Below are 7,395 nucleotides of genomic sequence, written 5' to 3'. Positions count from 1 at the left end.
AGACAAATGGCCTACAATGGAACAATAATTAGACCGGCAGCATGCTTTCCTCCAGCAACATTACCTGCTGAAGGTGTATTCAAAGTGCTGTGAAAAGAACCACTCACTCCCTACACAATGTGTGTGGAATTGATGCGCAAAATCCTGACACCTCTCTCCAAAGATTTCTGGATGCTGGTCTCTCTAGAAACTCTCAGGTCTAGAGACCGATCTTGCCTCTTATAATTCCTGAGGAGGAACATTAACTAAGAGTCACAAAATTGATTTCACAGTCTTGTAACATGTCCTGAATAGATATTCTGACAACTAATATTCTCAGCCTCTGGGATGTCTGCCAAAATTCTGAGATATCATGAACCTCACGTTTAATGTCCTATTGCACTCAAAAATATTAGATCATTTTTGATCTCTGCTTTTTCATGTCTGTTTGACTTGCTTTCCAACTCACTTGTAAACATATCCTATATTAGTTTTACACTAGCTAAGTAGAAGTTTTTCAGTGTATACTTTTAACAAACTAATGAATTGTTATTATTATTATATTTACAGAGCTAGGCACTCTGCTACGTGTTTTATTAACTCTCAGTCATTGCCCTGCAGGGTGGTTACCGTCATTTCCATTTTACAGATGAAGAACGTGAAGCTTAGAGAGGTTAATAACTTGCCCAAGGTCATATTCTGGGGAATAGAAAAGACAGGAGTATTTATTGTTGACACATGCTAATCATTGATAAGAATGACTGTGTGACTGTGTTAATAATTTGGAGTGGGAATATTTACCCCAAATGTTGACTTATTTTTTTTGTTCTTCCCAGGAAAAGAGACTCTAAGGTCTTGTGCAGACTTTTCTGTAAGACCTAATTCCACTGAAGTTAGTGCCTTGGGAAAATAACTGATTTGCCAGCCATCTGTAAGTGTATTGTAACTTTTGATTCTGAGTTCTTCTTTCTCCTGGAGAAATAATGGTAAATGAAAGTAATTTCTATGGGCAGATTCCATTTCATATAACTTGTCAACATTTAACACAGAACACCTCCTTTTGCGTTGCCCCTCAAGTGCTGATTCAGTAAAGCATTAAAGCATTGGTCTGGCAACACTACCCAGGAATCCCTGACAGGTCGACGAGCCAGAGGTCAAGTTTGAAGGGGCTTTCCCAAAGTCAGTATTCTTCGGTGTCTTACTGTGTGCTACACAACTCATTATTTACTGCTGGACAAAGAAAGAACTATGATAAGAAGGTAGACATACTTCCCAAGAGCGCCTTCTTCTGTTTGTATTCCCAGTACCTCGCACAGTGCCAGACATGTCATGTGTGCACAGTAAACCTACGTTAAAACTGTAAACCTTATTTAAGAACTATGGGGCAAAGGTATAGAAAAAAATAAGGGAGATTTCGGAAGTGGTTAAATGATGAAAGTAGTCCTGTGTTGAAACTCAACCAGATGAATGTTATCAAACTTCTGTATGGCCTGCTAGGTCCAGAATGAAAAATCTCTTGGGACATAGGTAGTTGAGGTGACCAGATTAGCCACAGACAGGTTAGCTTTTGTTTGGATATATAAACCAATAAAACTTATTGTCCAAGGCAGGGGATAACAATGAATAAAGTCTTTTATGTTACTATATTAATTCTTATAGTAATTCTCTCTATTTAGATGCTTTTTTTTAACATCTTTATTGGAGTATAATTGCTTTACAATGGTGTGTTAGTTTCTGCTGTATTACAAAGTGAATCAGCTATACATAAACATATATCCCCATATCTCCTCCCTCTTGCGTCTCCCTCCCACCCTCCCTATTCCACCCCTCTAGGTGGACACAAAGCTGATCTCCCTGTGCTATGCAGCTGCTTCCCACTAGCTATCTATTTTACATTTGGTAATGTATATATGTTCATGCCACTCTCTCACTTTGTCCCAGCTTACCCTTCCCCCTCCCTGTGTCCTCAAGTCCATTCTCTACATCTGTGTCTTTATTCCTGTCCTGCCCCTAGGTTCTTCAGAACCATTTTTTTTAGATTCAGTAATTTGAGGGATTGACTCTTGTTTTTCTCTCATGGGCCGAATGATTGTTCTCTGAGTGACCTGCTGCTTCTTTAAGAGCATCTACTGTGTTTTCTCTCTACCAACTGCCTTTCTCTGCTAATTTTAGTTTCTGGTCCCTCATAATTTCAGCTTGCCATGGCTTCTCTGACCCCAGATATACCCCTGGCATCTTTTGGTTCAGGCTTTTTTGACTTTTGGTCCTTCTAGTAAGTGTATTGACACTCAGTATTTCCAAAATCAAATTTGTAAGCTAGGAATGTGATTGGCTTGACTCACCTTTTTGGCCCAGGCCATATATCATAGGTTGCTGCCAGGATATACATCAGTAACCTTTGGGTTTGAAATGACCCATCACCTGTGGTCATAGAGTAGGAATCACATGGTGCAAAATATCAGCAGATGCTGTGAGCAGAGCAGGCATTAAGTGCTTTCCTGTCCAGGAAAGAGAATGGAGCATTGAAGCCAGATGGAACTGGGTTCAAATCCCAGCTCTACTATTTGCTAGCTATGTGACCTTGGGTAACTTGTCTAATGTTATTCTCTGAAACTTAGTTTTCTCATTTATAACTTGGGGATGATAACTGCTTTGTAGGGTTTTTGTAAGAAATAAATAAAATACTATGTGTAAAGCATGATATAGTATCTAGTACACAGGAGGTTTAATGGTAGCTATTTTATCTTATTTAAAATTTTTATTTACTTTACTATTATATTAACAGATTAATAATGATCTCAAGAAAAATAATCAATCTCCATGTCAAAGGTCAAAAGAAGCTCATACAAGAGGAAAACCAATAGTTAGCTTATGTTGAAGGAAATGTCTGGCCTCACCATGAATTTTAAAAATGCATTTAAAAATAGCTATGAGATATATTTCACATCTGTTAAACTTGCTGAAATAAAATTGTACGTTCCAATGTTGATGGAGCAATGAAGAAAGAGTGCATTCATATTTGGTAGGTGGCATTATAGATTAGCCTAATATTCCAAATAGCACTCTCGCAAAACATTTCCTTCAATTTGTAGTTCCTTTCTGGGGAAATACTTCCCAAGGAGATAATTGAAAGGAAAACTTTATTTGTACAAAATATTTATAGCTCTCTTTTTAATTCAGAGTATTTCATCATTTTAGAACCGAAAGAGACCTAGGAGATTATTTTTCCTCTAGGGCTGCATATTAGAATCATTTAGGAGCTTTTAGAAACACTCATTCTCCCATGCCCAGAGATTCAGAGTTAATTGTCCTGGAATATGGCCTGAGCCTGAGGATGGTTTAAAAACTCCTCAGGTGATTCTGATGTGTAGCCAGGATGGAGAACCACTCTTCCAATCCCACTCCATTAGGAGAACTATGACAGAACAGAACCAGAGGGGTTAAAAGGCTGCTTCCGAAGGGAACACACACATAGATGTGGTAAAAGAGCTGAGGTGAAAATGAAGATGCTCCTAATTCTTGGTTCTGACTTCTAGTCTTAGTGAATAACTGGAAATATCCATGTGGCCAACACCTAGAGACTAGGTAACAAATTATGGTGAAATAGTACAATGCATTCATTAATTGTTATTGAAAGGTATCTGTAGACAAAGTAGAACGTAGTGTGTACACACTGATGAGAACCAAGTGTGATAACGTTGTGTCCATTGCTGCCCTCATTGAGAGAGTCCCAACTCGGACTGTTGAGTTCCCCCTTGGGAGGGGCACAGGTCTCCCTTCATGCTCTTCTCCCCCCACCAGGTGGCCAAGTATCGCATCTCTCTTGAGGGGAATGGGGTTATCAGTGTCCAGGACTGCTGAATGGTGGACTGTCCATGCTGAACAGTGACGAATCAGAAGAATCCATTTTTTAAAATTATGGTGAAATATACCTAGCATAAACTTTATCACCTTAACCATTTTCAAGTGCACAGTTCAGTGGCATTAAGTACATTCACATTGTTGTGCAGCCATCACCACCATCCATCTCCAGAACTTTTTCATCATGCTCAACTGAAACTTTCTAGCCATTAAACAATAACTCCCCATTTCCTCCACTCCACCATCCAAGTCTCTGGCAACTACTGTTCTACCTTGAGTTTGACCCCAGTACCTTATATAGGTGGAATCATACAACAGCATTTGTCCATTGTGACTGGCTTCCTTCACTTAGTGTCTCCAAAGTTGAGTTCATTTTTGAAGAAAATTATTCCCTGTCTTTCTCTCTGCTCCCTTGCTCTTTCCATCAAAGGTCCATTTCCTTCCAGGTTGAGGATCACCCCAGCCCTTCTTTTGGTCTTTGCTTTCCTGTTCTAGTAACTACCCTGCCTTTTCCCTCTCCTTTTTTCTAGGCTGTCTTATCTAGTGAGCAGGATAGGAAAGCTAGTTCTGTAAGCTTGTATCTGAAACTAGTAGTCTGAAACTTTGTTTTATTGTGTTTTTGCATCTTTGTTTCTGCTTCAGTGTAGACTAGGGGAGGAAAGGGGACTCTTATGGTATGAAAGAGAGAATAAGGGAACACAGAACATAATTAATTAATACTTGGAGACATGTGCCTGCATCAAATATAAAAATGGTATCTGCAATATTAAAAGAATTGAGGAAGCTATAGAATTTTTTCAGAATTGGTTTGTTTTAATTATAAGGGAATATTGTGTACTGGTTAACATATGAACTCTGGATATGGGTTATCTGAATTTGAATCCTTGCTTTAACACATTTTAGTTGTTTGTCCTGGAACAAGTTACTGAACTTCTCTGTACTCAGTTTTTCTCATTAATGAAAAAGGTATTATAATAATAGTATCTACTTTATAAATTGTTGTCAGGAATAAAGAAGTTAATACATATAAAGCATTTTTAATACCACCTGGCAAATAGTAAGTACTATATAAGTGTTAGATAGCAATAATTTTTGGTCAGTGTTTTGATACTTCTGTTATCTATCACACCAACTTTGGTTAACCATATAAGGAAAAATAGATTTAAAAATTCAAGGTGACATTATTCATACTAGCCCCAAACTGGACACAATGCAAAGTTGATTCGTTAATGAACAGATAAGCAACACATGGTGTGTCTTTTAATGAAGTACTTCTCAGCAGTAAAAAGAAGCAATCTGCTGAATCATGCAACAACATGGATGAATCTCAAAAACATCTTGCTAGGTTAAAAAAAAACAGACACAGAAGTCTACATATTATATGATTCCATTTGTATGAAATTTCTAGAAAAGGCTAAACTGTAGGGACAGAAATCAGGTCAGTGGTTGCCCCTTACAGCCTGTAGGTCCTGATGCAAGACATTGACTGCATTGGCTTAATTTGGCCATTGCCCGGATACAGGCAAAATTAGAACTAGATCTAATTTTAGATCTAGATCTAGTTCATCTAGTTTAGATCGAGCTCATTTAATAACTAGATGCGATTTGGCTTCTGATAAGAGTCCTAGTCCCAGGCTTCTGCCTGCCATTGTAGGAGACACAGGTTCGATCCCTGGTCTGGGAAGATCCCACATGCCGTGGAGCAACTAAGCCTGTGTGCCACAACTACTGAGCCTGTGCTCTAGAGCCCGTGAGCCACAACTACTGAGCCTGCGTGCCACAACTACTGAAGCCCACGTGCCTAGAGCCTGTGCTCCACAACAAGAGAAGCCACCACAATGAGAAGCCCGCGCACTGCAACGAAGAGTAGCCCCCGCTCACCGCAACTAGAGAAAGACCGCGCGCAGCAATGAAGACCCAACGCAACCAAAAATAAATTAAAAAGAAAAAAAAGAAGAGTCCTAGTCCCCTCCTCTAGCCCTTTTCAACGATCACCTCTCCCCTCTGCCTCCTTTCCCACCACTCTACTCATAATAAATCTGAGACTCTGGCCCGTCACGCAAAGACTTAACTGATTACATGCTGAAACATCTTTCTGGATAATTTCTAGTATAATAGGGATTTAAATTCATAAAATGACACTCTCAGGAGAGAGCATTTCAGACATGAGCTAGCAGGTAGAAGCAGAACTCTTGGAGTAAGTAGGATTTACTTTATTCCCCTCAAAATTGCTCCACATAGGATGTTGCTAATCAGCTTACACACCAGGCAAGAAAAAACAGCTGCTTTTTGGATTGATAGCACAGTTATTCAGGCTAGAAAACACCTTAGAGATTATCTGGTTGAACCCTTTATTTTATAGATGAGAAAATGGAGCTTCAGAGAGGGGAAATGATTTTTCAAAGTCACTCAATGAACAACAGGACTAGATGCCAAACGCCAATATATATATATACATATATATTTTTTAATTAGGCAACTCTGAGATAGGAAGGATACAATTAATTTACAACTTAAAAGAGCTCACCAAATAATCTGGCTGAGCTTTGCCTTCTGTTGAAAGCATTTGTATTGGAGAAATTTCTTAGAATTTAGAAATTCTTGACCACAGGGCCCGTGTCAGTCATTTTGCTTCCCTGTGCCTAGCATGTGCTTTGCATAATAGGTGAGCAATGAGTGATATATTAGATTTGCTCCTTTAATTCCTATCTTTTAAAGGAGAAGGATTCTTTTGGTTTTGCTTTGTACATATAAAACAACCAGTCACATTCTTTCTTATGTGCTGTGTTCATCATTTCACCTATCACATTGTACCACAGTTATTCTTTTTTTTTTTTTAATTATTTGTTTGTCTGTTTTTATTTTTGGCTGTGTTGGGTCTTCATTGTGGTGTGTGGGCTTCTCATTGTCATGGCTTCTCTTGTTGCAGAGCACGGGCTCTAGGTGCACGGGCTTCAGTAGTTCTGGCACACGGGCTCAGTAGCTGTGGCTTGCGGGCTTAGTTGCTCTGCGGCATGTGGGATCTTCCCAGACCAGGGCTTGAACCCGTGTCGCCTGCATTGGCAGGCGGATTCTTAAACACTGTGCCACCAGGGAAGCCCTGTACCACAGTTATTCTTAAGTAATCTTTGTCTACCCAACTACACAGTGGCTACTTTGAGGACGTGAGTCACCACTTGACCCTAGGGCGTAACACAGGGCCTGACACATTAGTCGGTTTTCAGTAAATGCTTTATGAATTAAACTGACTAAATACAGGTCTTTCTTTTTCTGTATTATTGATACATGGGTTTTATTTGTTAACTAAACCCCCTAGCAACTTAAACTTTCTTGATTTCAGTTGGAATTTAGTTTTTGTTTGCTTTTGTTTACCTTATTTCTAAAGAATATATCTTTGTTTATTCCCTCATGTATAGAAAAATGATTTGCTACTGTTTCCACTTCTACTGTAAAACAAAAATTATTAGGTGGCTAAATATAATTTATACATTTATTTTGGCTTTTAGGATACACTACAGTTAGTTAAGCTCATCATTTCATACTTATAAAAATATT

This window comes from Balaenoptera acutorostrata, chromosome 13, assembly GCF_949987535.1.
Source record: "Balaenoptera acutorostrata chromosome 13, mBalAcu1.1, whole genome shotgun sequence".
Lineage (NCBI taxonomy): Eukaryota > Metazoa > Chordata > Mammalia > Artiodactyla > Balaenopteridae > Balaenoptera > Balaenoptera acutorostrata.
This window is presented reverse-complemented; position numbering follows the sequence as displayed.